Raw genomic sequence first — 20,641 nt, 5'->3', positions numbered from 1 at the left:
GTGAGATTGTAATAAAAGAGAGGAGAAGTGAAAGGAGATGTATGTTGACGGCTCACTTTAATAACTTCCTTTTTTTATGTCACTTTGGTATCTATTATAATTTTCTATTTTTATTTTTTATTATGAATTTGATTCTTAGGCTGTGGCTATAGAATTTAACATCATCTAAATTGAATGAATGAAAATATATATATATATATATATATATATATATATATATATATATATATATATAATCATTTCTCGTAGCTTTGATGTATAAACTACTGCTTCTAGTATCATTTTAGTATACCAACAAATAAACTTTTTTCAAAATTTCATGAGATACACATTTTTTTTTTTCCTTTCTGAATTTGATAATGCTTTTGGCATCATTTTTCTAAGACTACAATCAGGCCTGTCCACTTAGTCCATAATTCTTAAAAATCACATGAAAAAAAAAAAAAGGTAAACTCAAATTAAACTCGTAGCATACAACGCTAGAAGAAAAATTAAAGAAAAAGTTACCATCATCATTAGCATCGAATGAGTGAATAGTCTAATAGGCTGGAAGTAACCCAAAACGTTAATTGCCGAGAGAGGGAGAGGGAGACGGAAACCAATAGATCTTTTCATAACTGAATTAATAATTATGGTATTTGAGAAAAAATAATTATTTAATTATTAAATTAGAGTTAGAAGTGTCATTTTCTTTAATAGTGGAGTGCAATCGTAGAAAAATGCCTCCATATAAAAAATTAAATAAATTTCTTTTGAAGGGAGGGGATAGAAACAAATTATTGTTACCATACAAATTATTGTATTACCTATATAAATTGATATTATTAGTACATGTGTTTATTGCCATATATTTTTTTACAGTTATTCATTGTTATAAATTTACATGATATATAAATGTGTATTGTCTTTTAAGTATGAAAATTATGGTGTAAAGTAGTGATATTTCAAATATATATTACTATTTATGCATTATGATCCTAAATTGGAGGCCTTTCTAAATTGAAGGCCCTAAGCGATCGCCTTAGTCGCCTTGCCCAGGGCAGCCCTGCCAGGAGGCATGTACATGCAAATGCAGGGTTTCATGGTTGAGGGGCTGTCAATGAACCAAAGTAAATCAACATTAGGGTTCAAATAGATACGTTTGTCTAACAAATGAAAAATAGTTGCAAATTACTAGATATAAAATGTATTTTTGATAAAAACTGAGCAATTAAAGGACCACAATTCTTTTGAAGTTAACCTTTAATGGGTTATATTTTGCTTTAATTGGGCAAATTGTAAACCATTCCACATCAGAAATTGATATGCATTCTTTTACATTTTGTTAAAATAGAGTAGCTAAATTAGTAGCTGAGTATGAGGGAAATACATGTATAAACACAAAGACAAGAAAATCGTGAGTAAAAGCACCCAAGAAAATTTGAGAGCCAAAAAACAATTGATTGCAAGAGAAATAATTTTTTTCACTGCCAACAAGAAAGAAAAGGAACAGTATCGACAACAACAAAAGCAGAAGCACATGTTATTGTTAAAATAACTAGCTTAGAAGCTTAGATTACACACTACATATCCTGTCTATTAATAACACATTTATTTCTACTCGGTTGAGTGCAAAAAGTGTTGGGGATAATTAACTCTCTCCTTACCCGACGGTCGGTTGTTGTTGAAAGTTAAATCCCTTATTTAGTGAAAGTATCATCACATCACATCAATACAAGTATATTGTAACGACCCGAACCCGGGGGTTCGAATCGCTAACCGGATCCTTACCCAAATCCGAGGTCATCTAAGGCATTACGGTTATTTCCAATGTGGTGATATAATTAATTACATTTATTGTAAAGTCTGCAAGTCATCTCAGCGTCAACAACTGAAATAGGGTATAAAGGTAATTAAATAGGATTGCGTCAATCGGTTGAAACAAGGGGTTGGTTGGCTGACAATGAGGGTCAACCTGTCGAAACGATGATATAAACTCCACAGTCTCGGCTTCTCCCCAAAATGGATTATCGGCCGGCTGACAGTCCGGTGTCAGCCAGCTGAAGGAGGAGGGTCAGTCGGCTGACAGTGATGCTCAGCCAACCGAAACGACTAATTTGAGAAACCAAGTCTCTGTCTGCGCATAAAATGCATTGTCAGTCGGCTGGCAGGTGCCACTAGCCGACCGACAGGCCCTAGAAGCTGCTTAACTCTGCATGTTATTGTCTCTAAGGCCCCATATATTATCGGGCTCATTTGTAAGCTCAACTATGGTATAAACCTGTCCCGACAACATTCGTAACAGTCTAAAATATGCATAACAATCTGGTATATGGTTCAACTATCAAATGATACAAAAGAACTAGAATTCACTTAATCATCCTTTATGCTTTAAATTTAATCATATGAATCCATTCCATTATGTCTATATATATATATAAAGGCCTCAAAACAGATTTATACATGCCCAAAAGAATAAAGTTACATCGTCAAGGTCACAACTATAAGGTTATTACATAATGTCTACCAAGGCTTTATTAGATACATCTTTTAATCACGAAATGTCAAATGGAAATCCTTTCTAGTCCCGTCCATGCATATAGAGGATCAACATCCACCAACTCTTCCCCGTAACCTAAAAAATGTAGAGGAGTGAGCACAGCGGCTCAGTAGAGATTGCCTAAGTGGTATCTCTTCAAGTAAGGTAAGTAATTACATGTTTTACATACAATGAATAGAAAAAAGAGTAAGGGATCATACGAGGGATTCACATACCACATTTTCGTTTTCAAGTAATCATCATCATCATCCACATACACTTATAATGCATGATATGCTCAATGCAACCATACGGTACACCCACACAACTCACGCGTCCACATACCACGTCCACACTCTCATATTCTTTAATCACAACCACACCCTCGTGTATCCACACATCGAATCCACACAACTCTCAAGCTATAAACACCCTTACGCCATGCATATGAAAATGTTTCAAAACATAACCATTCACTGCACATTATACTTCCATAACACAATAGACAATTTTATGGTCACAACAAGGTTAATTAACAATTATAGCATGCTTTAAGCAATTTAATATCATCTAGCAAGTGAACAACTATTAACCGCAACAACCATAGAAAGAGAATAAATTATGTAATTCATCACATAACATCTTAATAAATTGTCATTTGTAATTTATACACAAGCTAAATATATAATTGCATTGAACGTAGCAATTGACAAAGCTCATGCACAAACCAAAACCCTAGAACCAAATCATCCAATTAAACATCAAATTGACATGCCATAGGAGGGGGAAAGCATCCAATTAACTACCATCATCAAGTACTTTGATGTAATACCCCTACTTTAAAAAGGGGATAAAATTGGAATTTAAATGTTATTTTATGTGCATTTTTATTTTATTTATTAATTTTATGAATAAATGTTTATTTGTGTGTATTAATTGATTTATTTGTTAATTATTTATTTGCGTTTATTATTTTTGTTTAATTGTCTTAGTTGAATTATTTTACATTATTTGCATTAATTGACTTAATTGGATATTTGATTTAATTGATTTATTATTGTTTATTTTAATTAAGGATGTAATTCTTTATTTGTTGGTTTATTTTAATTATTTGTTTATTTATTTTATGTGTTTTAAGTGATTCGTTGCTTCCTTATTTGATTTAATTAATGGGTTTAAATTAATTGTTTATTAAGTATTTAATTTTTTGAACAGGGTAATTATGTAATTTCCATTAACTAGGGTTTTAGATACGTTTTAGTTAGGGTTTTTGGAGCCGTCTCGTAAGCATCTGATATGTATCTAAACTGGGTTACTTTGTGGGCCGACGAAGTTAGGGCTCTGTGGATTAGGGTTTTAATCTTGCAATTATAAATAACTCAGTATATATTAAACCTAGGATTACATATTGTCGTAACTTTTACACAGAAAAGTCTACCAAATAGAGATAGTTACAGAGGGAGTTTTGGTGAGAACAGAGCAGTTTGTGAGTATTTCGACTGGGGTTCCAAGGTTTAACCAAGGAGAAGGAAGGAGCAGAGGTTCTAGGAGGTTAGACAAGTTTCAGTGGATGTCGGAAAAACTGAGACCAACGGCAACAAGGGTTTGTTTGCAAACCTAATCAGGCAAGTTCTATCTTCCTCTTTCCCTTTGGGCCGTGTTCTGTGCACCTAGATGATCTCTAGGGAATAACTAATCAATGATTGAAACCTACATGTTTATTATATGCTTGGGTGATAGTCTGTTTGTTTTAAAATCCAATATATTTACAGTTCGTGTATATTTGTTTCAGTATCCTGTACGTCAAGTATATTGATTCTGTTGTAAATTTAGTCTCTGTATGTGATTGCAACTTTTGTAAACACAGTATAGGAACACTACTGGGGTTATACAAAGCTTATAGGGAGGCTATTATTCTATTTTAAATACGTGTTGCAATCCGTTCTGCTTCAATTTGCATATGGTTCCAGTGTTCATACTAACAGCATGTTAAGTTGGGTAGCAAACTTAAGCTTTGTAATTGACTTAAATTGCTATAATCAAACCTTGGGGATGCTATCAGGAGGGTGTTAGATCCTTTAGATCAGTTTAAGAAACAAGCAGAGGGGTAGGAATTGATCGGAGAAGGAGCAGATTGACGAAAAGGAAGCAGAGACTGAACTGGAGGCTCTCAAGAGGGAGAGAGCCGGCTCTAGAAAGTCAAGAGCCGGCTCCCCTTCAGCAAGAGCCGGCTCCAATAGGGGAAGAGCCGGCTCCTCCATTCCAAGAGCCGGCTCCAATTGGTTTTTACGTCCAGAAAGTGGTTTTAGGGCTCTGTTTGGTGTTTTGAGCACTGTTTGGGCTTCTGAGTGATTCTAATGAACTGTAGGGACTTAACAGAGGATCTAAGTAGTTAATTTTAAGTGTTATTAAACTTAATGTTGCATGGTTTAAGTCTTTAAGACAAAGGATGAAGCAGTGTAAAAATATACCACGGTGTATGCTACTAACAGAGAAAGGAACTAAATGGCTTGATTAAATTTTAGAAATTTAATAAGACTACACGGGGGATTAAATAGTTAATTTTTGGGTGTTATTAAGACCCTAAATTAATTTAAGGTTAATTCTAAATTAACGGATCAAACTGTATAACGCTTATGAACAATTGTATACGGTTGGTGGATGAATGAAGTTTTAAATGCTTAAGCTTATTTTTAGGCATTCCAGTGGGATGTAATATATTTATTAAAAGGTCTTAAATATATTATGGGGTCATTGATGTGTTAGATGTAATCTATGCAGGCTCTGGAAGTTATTTGTTGATTCATTAATTCATCCCCTGCAACTATATGGTTAATTGGTTGGATTTAAATTGCTGAAACATTTAAAAATCTTCGGTAATTAATTGGATATTGGTTTTGGATTTTAAATTGCTGTACTATCATTCGTAGTCTGTAATTTACATGGTTTTGGTTTTTAAGTTGTTGAAATACTACATACTATTCTACAACGATGTGGATGATTGGTTTTGGACTATAAATTACATGCTTATTATTTATGCCTTGTAATTTACCTGAAATTATGTATTGGAACATAATTGCTGAATTCTTATACTTAATTCGGTCAATTATTTGGAATCATATATTGGATTATAATTGCTTAATTCTTATCTTAAATTTGACCAATTATTTGGAATTATGTATTGGATTTTAATTGCTGAATTCTCACATTAAAATTCTGTCAATTATCTGGGTTTGGTTTTGCATTGTAAATTACTTGCTTGTCATCTGAATGTTGTAATTTACATGGATATGGAGGATGGTATGCACCGGTATGGGACGGTGGCATACTAGGTATGGTTTAGCTCAAAATGCTAATTCCTACCTTATGGATTTTAATTGGTGAACAGTATGACTGGTTCTATCAATTATATGGACTTTGTGGATTGTATGCACCGGTATGGGACGGTGGCATACTAGGGACAGACTGATTTAAAATACTCAGTCCTACCTGTTTTGGAATAAGGGAACGGGTTGTTAAATAAATCCTCCTTATATATATATAAGTCGGTACGGTTGAATACGCCGAATGACTTATTGGATTTTCTTGTGAATGGTTAGGAACGGAGTTTAGATATATATATGTTTATGGTACCACGAGTTGAGCTTGAGTCTCAAACTTGTTGGTTAGGGTGCGTATATGCAGTGGACGTGTAGCTGGTTATAGTAGGTTGGGTGTACCCTGTTAGGTCTAGGTACTCATGCCCACCTTTGGGTGCGTATTCGCATGTTACCTTCTATTTAGGTTGAGACCCCTACTGTAGTTCAGTGAATGTCCCATAGTGTGGATATATATATGTATGGACTAGATAGATATTGTGAGGTATCTATGGTGTATCTGCGTATCGGGTCACTATATGGATTGCAGTTAGATTAGAACTTGCTAGTGGGCCTGACCCACCCTTTTATTATTTTTTCAGGTGTTCGTTAGTTCTGGGCTGTAGAGCTTGATCGTGCTGAGCAGATACAATTATTCACTCTACTGATGGCGTAGGATTTTATTTCATGTTAAGACTTGGGTTTTGTTCCAGTCTTTTGAGTACCATTGGATATTTTTAGGGGTCCACTAGATGGATTCCCGAGTTGTATAAATTGGAGAACGATTTCCGTTCGTGGTGGATCAGTTGTATCAAAAATAGTTTTAATTATCAATGAAATTATTTATTCTGAGGTTTTCAATTATTGGATTATCATTCTAGATTCTTTTCAGCAAATTTTATTCATTCTTGTTTTCTATATTGTATTCTGTGTTCATTAAATTGCTAATTGTTTTGATATCCTCGGGTAATCGGGCGTGGGCCTGGCCAACCCGCATCCGGAAATCCGGGGGTATCACATTTGACAATTAGACAAATCTACCACTTTAGATGCTAAAAGCCCCAAAACTCAAAATCACCAAGTTGCTCCAAATCAAGCTTTGCTCCGATCAAATCGAAGCTCTCTTCGTGCTCGTTAACTTTGTTTTTAGTGACAAAGTCGAAATCCCAAAGGTTTAATGTAGATCTAAGCTTATATGGGTGTAGCAAAAGAAAAAGAAAAATAGAAAATTGAGGAAAAAGGGGAACTGAGTGAGAAAGAAGAAGAATTAATGGTCATATGGTCATTACTTAGGGTTAAAACAAATGGTGGGTCCCACACAACAAAATATCTCCCTTTAACATTATAATATATATATATACACGTACTAAACACATTACAAACACTCATTTAAATATATAGCCACATAAATATACATCAATCAATATTCTGTAACATGCAATAGCTTTAAAAAATAATTCTTGTATACTACAAATTCAGTTGTGGGTCCCGCCCGGGATCTCCTGGCCCGAAAAATTGAAAAATGTCAAAATGACCAGTGATGCATTTCTAAGAGTCCTAAACTCGAAGGAATGCTCCAATCAACTCTCAGAACTCCTTCGGCACATCCCATGGTGTCCAGTACGCAAAACGAGGCAAAAAAAATAATCCAAAAAAATAAAAATAAAAAATACCCGAAATTGAAAAATAGGAAAAATCAAAAACGTCACATATATATGGAGATTCACAACACAATATTTTACATGTTTTGCCCAACTCTAGGGTTAGGTTCGTGAAATTTTATTATTATGAATCAAGGAAGAGAATATATAATCAAAAGTCAAAACCCCAATCACTTACTCATCATCTCTTTTGAGGCTACATATATAAATTCGGGAATTATATATACTCTCTCTTTTCCTCACAACACTCACCCTTAAACCCCTACATCTTTTCTTTTTTCTATCTCATCTCTAAACCTCTTATACCCATATCTATTTCTAGAGTTTTCAAAACTCAATTCCTTAATTGTTGGACAAGTATTCCAACTTGCCTACAAGGAGTAACAATATCCGTCTTCAACTCTAAAATAACATGTATAACTTATTCCCAAATTAATCTTCAATCTTTTCTCCAAGCCCAAAACTAACAAGAAAATCATTTCAAATAACTTATCAGGAGAGTTGAATGGTATCTTCAATCTTTTCTCCAAGCCCAAAACCAATAAGAAAATCAATTCAAATAATTTATCAGGAGAGTTGAACTGGTTTCACACCACTAAACCCGTTCAACTTTTTGTGTAGGTGCAATTCATTACCCAACTTGAACTGGTTCAATGGCTCTATACCGGTTGAAGTTTCATAGTAGCCAAAAGTCGTTAACGACATTTGACCCAGGTTCAACTTTGGCACTAGCCAAAGTGCACACCAAAATCAGCGATGTTGAGCACCCTAATTTCTTCACATAATCAACATGTAATTAGACTATATCTTCACGTATGTGTTCCACCATAACTTAACATCGAACAAAGATCTTTTCATAACTCCACCTTAATTGAAGATTTCTCCATCTTAAATAAAGCACAATGATGAAATTAAGAAACACTCTAACAAAAAGTACTTTCTAGCTACTAATATATATTTGAAGACATATTTTTAATCGCACTTTTATTGTAGTTTCAAATTTTTATATGCGGTGCTGCAAACCATTGTCATTATTTGCTATTTTTGTTGCAAAATTTTGGTTTTTTGTTTGGGTTTTATTACCATGCTTTCTTTTCCTCTGCTCACAAATTTTAAATGGTTTTGTTTGTGCGTTACTTAGTTGTGTTTCTCAATCTTTCATCATTATATGTCCAAAATCATTTTAAAATTTGTATCTGAATTAATGTTCATCAATGTGTTCTTACTTCTCTTTGGTGTCGATCATATGATTAAAGTTTTTTGTTTAATATATTTCATTAGGCTAACATATCAAAATTTATACTTGCGACCCCTTGTATACAATGGCCATTGTGGTCCTTGGTGTTCTGTTGAAGCTTCTTCAATCGTATGAAAACCCTAGGTCTCAAGCTCTATTTATGAAGCATGTGTCTGATGTCTCATTCCCTAATGAACTCTTTTGATACCAAGGGTTTCTGATTGCCAGGTCAGTAAATTTTCATTCAAGTCTTTTTTAACTACGTCAATAAATTTTCTAGGTAAATATTTTCTTATGAGAATTAATTTTTCATTCTTTATTCATTTGCGGGGCAAAAACATTTCATTAATTCATTTGGACATTTGCATTCTGTAATGAAATTTATTCGTTTTGTTAGTGGTTTTCTTTTCTTTTCTATTTTTCATGACATGCAGGAAATAAGTTTTAAACCATAGCCTCTCTTTATAATGGTCATGGTACTTAAAACACACCTAGTGCAAGACCTCTTGTAGGCCTTCAGTTGTCGTGTTTGCTGCGTTTAGGCTTGTGGTCTTTTGGGCCTCTTCTCCTTTGGGCATTACCCTTTGTATATGTTTCATCCTTTAATAAATTTTTCACATACCAAAAAAAAAAAAAAAACACACACACACACACACACTCACATTAGGACAATACACTCCTGGCTTATATAAACTTACCATATAAGATCACCATTAAACGCTCTCTAGGAACGAAAACTTGTCCTCTAAGAATTCTAATATATACAGCGTGTGTATCTATATAATCTATAAACATAACCTATATGGTAATCTATAGGCATAACCTTATATGGTAAGTTAGTTTTAACCATAGCTCTTTCTTTTTATATATTCTCTCTCTTTTTAAAAACTATCAAAGTTTTTTTATTTTTTTTAAGCAAGATTGTAAACAGTTGAAATAAATATGCCCAAAATAGCACCATTAGGGTTTCGATTTGCTCCTACAGATCAAGAACTAATCATTCAATATCTACAAAGAAAGGTAAAGGAAGAATCATTGTCTTCAGGTGTCATAATTGAGCGCAAATTTATGGCAAATCCCCATGGGATGTATTCTAGGCGAAAAATCCATGGCACATGACCAACAAAGACAAAAGGGAATTTATTATCTGCACATTCATGAGGTTGAAGAAAATTGGTGCTAAGAAGAGAGCTTTGAGGATAGCCGGGCGCGAGACATGGGATGGCCAGACCAAACCTGAGAATATTTATAATCGACAGAAATAACTTATCGGATTCAAGAAAATGTTGGTTTTCGAAGCGAATGTGAATAAAGATGAATGTTCGACCATGTCGTGGTGTCATTGGATTATGCACGAGTATTCGTTGGATGGTGTGAGTTTGGACGGGCTAGAAGAAGAAGGGGATCGTGATTACGTTATTTGCAAGATAAAAAGAGACAATTCTAAATTTCTCAAGAGAGCGGCAAAGCGTGTTCACAGGGGTGGTCATGGAGGAGCTATTGATGATAATGGTGATCATAGTTGCATGTCAAGTCTTTTGAGATCCAATGAAGAAAACCCTACTCATAAGAAGATGCGATATGTCAATGCCTGTGACTTCGAAAAAAGAAAAGTAAAATTGAAGTCATGAAATTTAATTTTTTATTTCATTTAGCCCGTGTTCGGCGATGGCATGGAATTGGAGTCTTGGAATTGGAATTGAAGAAAAATTCGGTTTGATTTTTTGAATTGTTTTTCTCCAATGCCACAACCTTAGGTTTTTGCTCTGTATTTTTTTATGTCCAGTTGATTTGGAAGCTTAGTCCTTCCCGACTTTATTTTTTCATACTAAAAAAAATTAGAGTTTTTCCATGTCAAAGCAAAATAGCCATTAATTTTGGTAAAGATGATGCTAAGATAATATTAAGTCTCACTAGTAATATATGTACGAATCCATTATTTTATTCACACACACCCGCCCATAAGGTCGCCACAATCATCCCGATTTGGCCCAACATCCTTGTTGGCCACATTTCCGGCTGGGTCAGGCTCTGATACCATTTTGTAACAACCCTTACCCTGGCTAGACACAATATTGTCCGCTTTTGGCTCCCCCGGACCAAAAACTTCCTAGGGGATCACCCATCCTGGTATTACTTCAGGTTAAGCACGCTTAACTCCAGAGTTCTGGTGGGTTTACGGCCATTACGGCTTTAAAACGCATTGTATCATAGAAGAGTAATGAATCTACATATAGTACTAGCCCCTTCCACACCGAGGCGATGTAGGATTGTGCACCTGTAACTCGCCCAGTGTGGTAGCCTAATGGTGTTTCCTACACACGCTCACACACACCAGCCCACAAGGTCACCACAAAATGAAATTGTTATTGACAACGTATTCTCATATTCCGTTACTCTTGATATTGAAAATGAGAATTCAGAACCTCGAAACATCGAAGAATGTCGACGAAGAAATGATTGGCCAAAATGGAAAGAAGCAATACAGGTAGAGCTAAGTTCATTAGCTAAACGAGAAGTATTTGGACCAGTTGCCCAAACACCCGAGGGTGTTGAGCCTGTTGGATACAAATGGGTATTTGTACACAAACGTAATGAGAAAAATGAAATTGTGAGATGCAAAGCCTGACTGGTAGCTCAAGGTTTCTCACAGAAACCTGGTATTGATTATAAAAAAAACATATGGATGCAAACACTTATAAATTCATAATACATTTGGCAGTCACAGAAAGATTGCATATGCATCTAATGGATGTGGTAACGACATACTTATATGGATCACTAAATAATGATATTTACATGAAGATTCATAATGGTTTCAAAATGCCAAAAACAAAACCATGTAGTATGTACTTAATAAAATTACAATGATCCTTGTATGGATTGAAGCAATCTGGGCGCATGCTGTACAATCGCCTTAGCGAGTACTTAATAAAAGAAGGGTATGTTAATAGTCATCTTTGTCCATGCATTTTTATTAACAAAACAAAATCTAGTTTTGTTATTGTTGCAGTATAATCTGGTGGGAACCTCTGAAGAACTCATAAAGACTGTCACTAATTTAAAGAAAGAATTTGAGATGAAAGATCTCAGAAAGACAACTTTTGTCTAGGATTGCAAATTGAACATTTATTAAGAGGAATCCACATCCACCCGTCAACACATACAGAAAGGGTTCTGAAGCGTTTTTATATGGATAAAGCCCATCCCTTGAGCTCACCAATGGTTGTACTATCACTTGATGTTAAGAAGAAAAAAAATTTCGACCTCCAGAAGATGATGGGGAACTCCTTGGTTATGAAGTACCAAATTTTAGCGCAATTGATGCTCTTATGTATCTTACAAATTGCACGCGATCTGACATTACTTTTTCAGTCAACTTATTAGCAAGATACAGTTCTACATTAACTCGTAGACATTGGAATAGAGTCAAACACATATTGCGATATCTTCATGGAATAATTGATATGGGATTATTTTATTCAAAAGAATCAAAATCCCAGTTAATTAGATATGCAGATGCCGGTTATCTCTCCGATCCATATCAAGCTCGATCACAAACAGGGTATGTGTTTACTTGTGGTGGCACATCTATCTCATGGCGCTCTATGAAACAGACAATGATTTCTACTTCCTCAAATCATTCTGAGATACTCACAATTCATGAGGCAAGCAGGGAATGCATTTGGTTGCGATCCATAATCCAACACATTATAACAACATGTGGCCTCTCATCAATAACAGATAGCCCCACAATATTATAGGAAGATAATGTTGCATACATTGCACATATGAAAGAGAGTTATATCAAAAGTGACAGGACCAAACACATCTTACCAAAATTCTTTTACGCACATGAACGTTAAAAGAATAAGTGAAATTGATATTCAGCAAATAAGTTCATGTGATAATTTAGCAGAACTGTTCACCAAGGCACTACCAACCACGACATTTTAGAAGTTAGTACACAATATTGGGATACGACAACTTAAAGATCTTTGGCACTGATGATGGGGGCTACTTAATTGAAAAGGTATTGACATATACTGTACTCTTTTTCCTTCGCTTAAGTTTTGTCTCAATGGGTTTTCCTAACAAGGTTTTAATGAGGCAGTTCTAACCTATGTAATACTCTTTTCTGATACACAAGAATATTGTACTCTTTTTACTTTATTTAATTTTTATCCAACTGGATTTTTCTTAGCAAGGTTTTAAAGAGACATATTCTTAGTATTGTATAATGGATCATAAGGGGGAGTATTGTAGAAGTGGGCTCCACTATATTTCATGCATGTAAATGTAAGTTGGAGATGCAGAGAGAAATGTGAGGCGGTGATTGCTGATGCGGAAGAATTGTGTTGGTCCACTGATGTGTGTCTATGCCATTAGTTCAATTATGTATATGCAATGCAATTGATTGGTTACTAAGTAGTTATAGGCGGTGACTCTGGACGATATATATGTGTGGTTAAGGGTCCTATAGATGACATCTTTCAGCTTATGAATAAATAAAACTCTCTCTCTATTCTCTCTTTTCATATCCTTTCTTATATTCACAACAGAAGACTATTTTTAATCACACTTTTATTGTAGTTTCAAATTTTTATATGTGGTGTTGCAAACCATTGTCATTATTTGCCTTTTTGTTGCAAATTTTTGGTTTTGTGTTTGGGTTTTATTACCATGCCTTTTTTTCCTCTGCTCACAAATTTTATATGGTTTTGTGTGTGCGTTATTTATCGGGGTGGCTCAATATAATTAGAGGTCTTAGACAAAACTTATAAAAGTAACTTCTTAATATATTAGTAATGTTTATTTAAATGAAATTCTTTGAGGTGACTTACACATTCAATTATCATTGATGAAGTCAATAATATTTTTAATTATTTCAAATAATTTAAAAATTAATTTTCACAATTATTAGTTACATATATATTTAATAAAAACGTTAAAGAAGGGGAGGTGAAAAATAAAATTAAATAATGATTGTATTAGGAATTTTGATAGAAAGTGGAATAATTTTTTTTTTTAGAATGATTCAAATTTCGCCCATTGGTAAATTGCTACGATTGGTTGGTTGTAGGAGTCTAATAATATAAGGAACTACTATTAAATTGCTACTATTGGTTGGAGAGTCTAATAATATGTGGAAATAAAAAAGTCTAATAATATACAATATTGTTAAAAATAATAAAATAATAAAAATATAAAGGAAGTAATAATTTTAGCGTCCTTACCAATCCAACGAAATAGCTACTATTAGTTGGAGTCTAATAATATAAAGCAAATAAAAATGTTAAATGTTAGTAAGATAAAGTTATTAATTTTAAGAAGTCAAATAAAATAAGGAAACAATAGTTTTTAGTGGCTTTCTTATTGGAAGGACCGTGTATAAGGAAATAAATTTATTAGGAAGTTGAAATAATAATTTTATGGGCTTACTACTGTAAGGAATCAAAAATTTTAAGAAGTCCAATATTTTTAGGAAGTCTAATAAAATAAGGAAACAATAGTTTTAGTGGCTTTCTTATTGGAGGGCCGTCTATAAGGAAATAACAAATTTGTTATGAAGTTTAAATAAAAAATTTAGAGCCAAGGAAATAAAAAGTTTAAGAAATCCAATATATTACAAAACAATAAGTTTATAGACCTTATGCAACCACCTAGGTTCGATCCCTAAGGCTTCAGCAGACCTGATTACTTAATTGTGTTTCTTAATCTCTCATCTTTATATGTCCAAAATAAGGCTTTTTGTTTCACATATATATTTCATTAGGATTCAAATAAAACAGTATATATCAAAATTTATACTTGCGACCCTTGTATACAATGGCCATTGTGGTCCCCGGTGTTATGTTGAAGTTAATTCTTCAATCATATGAATACAAGGGTTTTACCTCTGCTCTGTTTATGCAAACCAATGTCTCACTCCCTTTGGAGACCAAGGGTTTATGATTGCTAAAGAATCTTACCATGTCCCTCTCAAAACATTGTTGTGTATATATCCGCAATAGTTTCAACATTGCTCAAATTATCGAACTAATTTTTTTTTTTTTTTAAACATTTGCATGTACGCATTAAAGCAATTTTAAAAGTATTTTGTGGAATAATTTTGTCTCCTATGAAGATATTTTGCATACCATATTCTGTTTATAGTTTTTTGTTTTTGTTTTTATTTTATTGGCAAGAAACTCTCACACACACACTTCTCACACACCCTCTTTGGAGACTTGAACCTTCACCGTCCACTTTGAGAGTTATAGGAGATACCAATGTGCCACAAAACCAAGATTTGTTCATAGTTGATTATGCAAGAATTTCCACGTAGAGGATGAAATTTATTTATTTTTTTCTTTTCTCCCCCATTAAAATATTAAAGGTATTTTCTTGTGAGAATTTAAGAGTTTAGATATATTTGAGTTAAAATTTTCCATTCTTTATTAGTTTCCGGGGCAAAAATGTTTCACTAATTCATCTGGGCATTTGCATTCTATAACGAAATTTATTGGTTTTGTTAGTGGTTTTCTTTTCTTTTCTATTTTTTGTGACATGCAGTAAATAAGTTTTAAAACATAATCTGTGTCATGGTACTTAAAACACACCTAGTACATAGGGCTGCAATTCGAGCGTGTTTGAGGTCTAACTTGAGTCCAACCCACCATATGAAATGCTAAACCTAAGCCCAACTCTAACCTTATCTTCAACCTTAACTACTCAACTCGAACCCAACCCATCCTTCTACTTTTAAATTCAAGCTGGCAACTCGGGCTTAGATTTCGTATAAAAACTTCAGGTTAATTCGGGTTCCTCATATGGCTAATCTTCACACCAAAAATTTAATATGATCCTGAATTAGTTTTAGATTAAATTACTCTTAAACAATAAAAAAGTTCAAAGACTTTTTGTAGATTTTTAATAACTTACAAACAATAAGTTAAGATTTAAAAAAAGTTGAAAAAAAAAAGGTAATCATAGTTTAAATAATATATATAATGTATTTTAAAGTAAAAATATATATGAAAATAATATTATAATTCGGGTTCGGGTTGTTAGCACTTTAACCTAAGCCCAACCCTAATTCAATCCGGATTGAGATTTTCAATCTAAAACCAACCCTATTTGTAAAAATGATTGCCCAAACCTGCGAAAAATCGAGTTAGGCTCCGGTTGGGTTCGGGTTTCCTAACCCAGGTTTACTAGTACAAGACCTGTTGTGGGCCTTTTGTTGTCGTGTTTGCTACGTTTGGGCTTGTGGTCTTTTGGGCCGCTTCTCCTTTGGGCCTTGCCCTTGTATATGTTTTTATCCTTTAATAAAAAGAAAAAAAAAAAAACATATACACACTAGACAAGACAGTATATAATCTATCGACATAAGAGACATAACCTTATATGGTAAGTTAGTTTTAACCCTAGTACTTTCATTTTTTTTTTAAGCAAGATTGTAAACCGTTGAAGTAGATCGATATTGTCACGCCCCAAAACCATAGGGCGTGATAAAGTACAGTTCTGAAAAAAATAAAAAAATAAAAAAAATAATAGACAGCTCATTATAATTGGAAGAAAACTAAGTAACGATTATTCAAAAATTCATAGCAAATTCATTTTAAATCGTAACGGAGCAAACGAAAATGAATTGAAAACTAGACTCAAAGGGTAATGTGACACTACAATTCCCAACAACTTAAGCTTTGCAGATAAAATCAGTTTTTGGAAGGAAAATGGCTGTCTAAGAATGAGCGGAAAATAAAGTGTTTCGGAAACCTTCATTCATTTGAAAATATCCGGAGCTATGAAAATTCCAATAAATTCATTTTTAGAAAGTAGACTTAGGGAAGTATAAAACTAAAATTTTTTATAAAGATTCGGTCTTGAAAAGTTGGTCAAATAATTCAAGCAAAATCTGATTTCCAGCAGATGTAAAATTCGGATAGCTGGTACTCTCAAATTTTTAGAAAAATATTTGTTGATCCAAAAATTACAAAATTTTATGGAGAAATACTAGATGCATAAAGGAAGTTGTGGTAAAAATTTGAAAGCATTTGGATCAATACAGCTCATTGGAGAAATTTTTGAATTTCAGCAAAATTGAAAGAAAAGTGAATTTCCGGCAACAAAACAAACAATTTCCGATTCCCTATCATCAATTCATCATTCAAACCCACAAGGAATATAAGAAAGAAGTCTCTAGATATCTATTTACATAGAAACAGATACATTTACACACCAAGGTCTCCATACAGATGGGTAAAAACTTAGTCAATTCACAAAAACTACATTGGTATACACATAAAAGAGGGTACAACTAATACCCTGAAATAGGCTAAACCCATACATTAACACCATAGCATGCTTCACCCCTTAAGCCAACTATATACAACATCAAAACCAAATATATACAATAGAAGAGCATGCTAACATTTTCGAACCAGCACAAAGAGTGACAATTCTACAACCTGCTATAAGAGTCATACTATAACTACTATAATAAAAGCCAAAATAAAACTTATCATACTATCAGCTTAATTTCATCAAGCAACATAGGCTTCAATCCAAAATATATCCCAGTGCAAAAGCAAGTCATGGACCACAATTAGCATCCCTACGTCCACCATCTCGGTTGACGGTACCTGAAAATTGTTAGGAGTGAGACAATGCCCAGTAGGAAAATTCTAATGATGCCTCAATGAGGTTTTGTTCTTTTAATTATAGACTATGTTATATATATCAGAATTTTATATTTTCATACAAAAGAACAAACAAAACTCACAATGAGCTAACAAAATATTCAGGAAATTTGTTAAAAAAAAACCATATTCTTTTCTTTGGTACAATTCATCGAACACCTTCAACTCATCCCAGAGTGTCCCACACTGTCACTCCCACACCGATCAGTGTGTAAACATCTCCCAAATACCCAAACAAGGGTCTACAGCTGCGGGTTTTGGGACTTTCACCCTAGGGTAGTTCGTACCCTCTTTTCCCTTCCGAGACTTCACGCACCCAGTCTCAATTCACGCAAGAAAATATGTTCTCATGATGTCTATTGTACCAACTTAGAAGTTCAAACTTGAAGGAAGTCTACTAAATTTGTTTCTTGAGCACAAACCAGTAAACATCTCACTTTAACACAAATGCCTAAAGGGTTTTCATAAAACCTTAACTGGAAGTACCCTTATTTTCAAATAATTAAAGAAAAAAATCAGTTTTTAACATGATATAAACAATGCTTGTCTCAATCTTTCAAAAAGGAAAAATCAGAACCTACACATATTAGAAAACATGACTTTCAAAAATTCTAAGCATCACAACTAGAGAGAAATATTTCATGAGCTTACAGAGAAAGAAATTTCAATATAACATATAGGACTATCAAAGAAATTTTAGAGAATGAAAATGTCCCAAATCAGCAAAATTAGAGAATCCCTACCAATTACATAGATGAATAAACAACTCCCCAGCCTTCCTCGGCGTCCCTTTTTCTTCCTCTTTTCCTTGCTCGATCTTCCTCTTTCCCCTTTCTGTTAGTTACTTTTAGATATTCTTACATGCAGAGAAAATATGTGGAAGGGCCTAAGCTTGGTGTCTTGGTGTCAATCGTAGAACACAAACGTGTCCTTAGGATGCTAGGAATAATGACAAGTGTTTCCCACTAATATATAAATCTTATGTAAATTGCAAGTGTTCCCCACCATCTAATTTAAATATAGAGGAACAGCAATACTTCCCCACAATTTCCTCTAATAGTGAACCCGCATAACTTAGCTAACTAATTGCATCTTTGGCCCACCCTTCTACCTAAAACAAGAAAAATAATACAACACTACTATGGAGAAAAAAAAAATAGTTTCAGCATAATAGAGATAAAACAACTTAACTCACAAAGAATAGGAAAATAAATCTTGATGCATTTTAAATATTAAGGATAAGAAAAAAAAAAAAATTCATGTGGCAGCAAGAGAAAAAAAAAAAAAAAAAAAAAAAAAAAAAAAAAAAAAAAAATTTGCAAATAAAACATAATTTACTTAAGAATATAAAGAACCTAATAAAAACCCAAGATGTCACAGATATGGACAGAATAGCACTATTAGGGTTTCGTTTTGCTCCTACAGATCAAGAACTGATCATTCAATATCTGCAAAGAAAGGTAAAAGAAGAATCATTGTCTTCAGATGTCATAAATGAGCGCGAAATTTATGGCAAATCCCTGTGAAATGTATTCCAGACAAAAGATCCATGGCACACGACCAACAAAGACAAAAGGGAATTCATTATCTACGCGTTCGCGAGGTTGAAAAAAATTGGCGCCAATAAGAGAACTTTGAGGAGAGCCGGGTGCAGGACATGGGATGGCCAAACCTAGCCTGAGAATATTTATAATCGACAGAAACAGCTTATCGGAATTAATAAGTTATTGGTTTTCGAAGTGAAAGTGAATAAAGATGAGTGCTCTCCCATATCGTGGGGTCATTGGAATATGCACGAGTATTTGTTGGATGATGTGAGTTTGGATGGGTTGGGAGAAGAAGGCAATCGTAATTACGTTGTTTGCAAGATAAAAAGAGATGATTCTAAATTTCTCAAGTGAGTGGCAAAGCGTGTTCATGGGGTGGTCATGGAGGAGCAATTGCTGATGATGCTGATCATGGTTGCAAGTCAAGTCTTTTGGGATCCAATAAAGAAAACGTTACTACCAACAGGCATGTGGCCTAGCGGTACAAGGCTCCTACTTCCCAAAAGGAGGTCATGCCCAAAAAATATCATATTCGTAAAGCAGAAACATAGATGCACTCCTATGAATGTGGAAAATATACCAAAGTAGTCGATTCAAATTGAAATTGTCAAGTTATCCATAATTGTTTAGTCAAAACAAAAATTCATTTTGATCGAACTCTCTAGTTTCCTCAGTAAAGGGAAGATGCGATATGTCAATGCGTGCTCCTCGTATGGAATTGAAATCTTGGAATTAAAATTGAAAAAAATTTTGATTTAATTTTTTGAATTGTTTTTCACTAATTATTTCCATGTCAAAGCAAAGTAGCCAATAATTTTGATAAAGATAAAGTTAAGATGATATTAAGTCTCTATAGTAATATGTGTATGTCCCTTCTTTTTATTCCCGTGAGCCATTCAATCCGTTAATCCGTCCAAATACGCTTGGAATTAAACAAATTTAAGTAAATGATTTAAATTGTGGGTTATGATCTGGATCACACAATCAATCTAAGGGGTGTTGCTCTATTAATGCTCCCCCGAGCAAATCTTTTTCCCAATTCATGAATTTAATTGGGTAATTTTTATTTGGACCCCTGAGTATATGTCTATACTTCACATTATTATTTTACTCTAACAACAAAAGCTTGGTAAATGTTTGAAAATTAAATTTGTTTTGAAAATTATATTAGTTCCTAATTTTTATTTTTTTTAAAATTAAATTTTAAAGTTAGGATCCAAAGGTTTAAATTAGTCAATAATTTTTTATTTTTGAAAATTAAATTTATTTTTGAGAATTAAAATTTACGAAGGGGATTTTAATTTATGATTTTATTAAATTAGTATTGAATGAGGAAAGGTTTAAATTAGTTACTAATTTTTTATTTTTAGAAATTAAATTTTACAAAGAATAGGAATTTAATATTGTGTTTGGAGGGAATAAACTCAAAGTGACTTACCTTTTTTAGTTTTACTTTTAGTTAAGAAGTTTATTATTTTAGAATTTTTTAAAATAATCCTTTGATGTATAAAATTTAAACAATATTTCTTTACGAATCTAATATATATATATATATATATATATATATATATAAATTTTTGAGCTTACAATTTTTAAAAAAATAAAAAAATATTAAAATTACATTTCTATTATTTCAAA

Source organism: Cornus florida, unplaced genomic scaffold, assembly GCF_030987335.1.
Source record: "Cornus florida cultivar Cherokee Brave unplaced genomic scaffold, ASM3098733v1 CherokeeBrave_3.0.0_Hap2_Chr01, whole genome shotgun sequence".
Lineage (NCBI taxonomy): Eukaryota > Viridiplantae > Streptophyta > Magnoliopsida > Cornales > Cornaceae > Cornus > Cornus florida.
Note: the sequence above shows the minus strand (reverse complement) of the source record.